Consider the following 2,263-nt stretch of genomic DNA (forward strand, 5'->3'; position numbering starts at 1 on the left):
AGACAGGAGACCAGAGAGAAGCTTCATGCAGAGACCTGTCCAAGGATATAGAGGAAACATCCAGAACCCTCACCAACCCACCCAAGCAATTTTCTCCCACCAGGAAAACCCACAGGGGAAGTTTAGATGAAGAACAGAAAACATCCTTACTCTGGAATCACAGGTTTCAGATCCTATCACTTACTGCCTGGAGGACCTTGAACTTGATCTCTCTCTGGGCTGCAGTTGTTTTCTCTGTAAAATCTGGACTTTTACTGGGTGACTTCAGAGGTCCTTTCCAATTCTAGAGATATGATTCCATGAGGCCCTTTACTTCTGAGTAGCCACTAACCCTAATCACCAAGTGATCAACTCCTGCCCATGTCAATAAAGGTACTCAGGCTATACAATTCCTTGCCTATACTCCCTCATGTTTGAACTTGCCCTCAGCACCAACCTACCCACCACCATTTTTTGTGTCCCTGGATACCCTTCTTCCATGTACAACCCACCTATAATTATTTCATTCCCTCGTGGTCTCATTCTTAATTGCCAGCTTGGGTGGAAGAGCCAAGAAATCTGTCTTTTAGTCTAAACTTTGTCCTTGAGTTATTGGGCACTCTCAAGCAACTGACTTGCTATCTCTTGGCATCAACTTCCTCCCTATAAAATGACAGAACTGAAATAAATTACCTCTAATGTCTCTTCCATGGTTCACATAGATCAGTCAGTCAACAAGCTGTCAACATATACTGTGTTCCAGGTTTTGTGCTGGAAAAACATGGACAAACACAAATCAAACCTTACCCTCAAAATATTTACATTCTAGAGGGGAGACAGCATAGAAATAGAGTTCCATTGGGCAGTATCTTTAGAAGGGTAAGTTCTAGCAGTGGTAGGGAGGTGAAGGTAGAGATGAGTCAACAGGGAGAATCTCAGGAAGGCTCCCTGCAAAGCTAGTGATTAATCTGAGTCTTGAAGTAATCCAAGCTTTTCAAGAGGAGGGAAAGCTTTCTAGACATGGAGGTAGAAGATCATATAGGAAGAAGTTCAAGCAAGCCAAAATGGGTAGAAGATAGCATATGTGGAGGAGAGGCAAATGGAAGAAGACTGGAAAAGAAGAGGGGGAAAGTTGTGAAGAACTTGAAATGCCAATTTGATCCTGGAAATAATAGGAAACACTGGGGTTTATTGAATAGGAGAGAGGCATTGGTCAGAAAGAAAATGAAAATCACTTTGGCAACTTTGCTTAGAATGGAAAGGAGTGGTGAAAGACATTGAGGCAGAAAGACCAATTGGGAAGTCATTAAAACAATCCAGATGAGAAGTGATGAAGGCCAGAACTAGGGATAAGGCAGAATGAGATATCAGCCCAGATACTTGAAGCACTATGATGCCTATGAAAGAGAGTAACTTAGAATGGAATGAGTTTGGGGAGAAAGATAAAATAATGAATTCTGTTTTAGATATGTGTAGTTTGAGATATTTCTGGAATATCCAGTTTTAAATGTTCTAAACATTGATGTGGGAATAACTTATGGAAGCTAATGGGAAAAGGAGAGAGGGAGGAAAAGAAGAAAGAAGGAGGAGGAGGAGGAGGAGGAAGAAGGAGGAGGAGGAGGAGGGGAGAGGGAGAGAGGGGGGGAAGGAAAAGGAAGGGGAAGGAAAGGGGAGGGAAGGGAAAGGGAAGGGAAGGGAAAAGATTTAGGAAAGAGTCTATCATATCATATTCCACAACTAGAGGATATTATTTATAAGATCAGCCAGCAGAGGCTGAAAGGAGCAAAGAGACAGGAGGAGAACTAGGAAAGAATATTTTTTAAAAAATGTAGAGAGGGTCTTAACCAGGATGAGAAGATGCTCAACAGCATCAAATGATGCAGAGACGTCAACTGAACAAAGTCAATGAGGAGATTGGTAGTAATTTTGGAAAGGGTAGTTTTGTTTGAAACAATGAGATCCAACCCCTGAAGAGGGGTTAGAAGAGAATAAAAGGAATTAGAAGCACCAAGTGTAGATAGGGAAAGACTGAAGATTTGAGGTTGGAGAGAAGGTGGAGGGAATCTGCTAAAGAAGACAAAATATGATGGGATAAAGATTTCAGGGTTTGCCTTGACAAAGAAAAGATGGATCTCTCCTGCAAGCCAAGGTTATTTGTGGGAAATTCTGAGTGATGTCAGATCAGGAGAAGGAAAAAAGATGATGCATTTGGCTAATGGCCTTTATTTTTTTTCCATTGAAGTAGAGGTGAAATCTTCAATTTAAAGGGTGGGTGTGCAGACAT

This window comes from Macrotis lagotis, chromosome 5 (assembly GCF_037893015.1).
Source record: "Macrotis lagotis isolate mMagLag1 chromosome 5, bilby.v1.9.chrom.fasta, whole genome shotgun sequence".
NCBI lineage: Eukaryota > Metazoa > Chordata > Mammalia > Peramelemorphia > Peramelidae > Macrotis > Macrotis lagotis.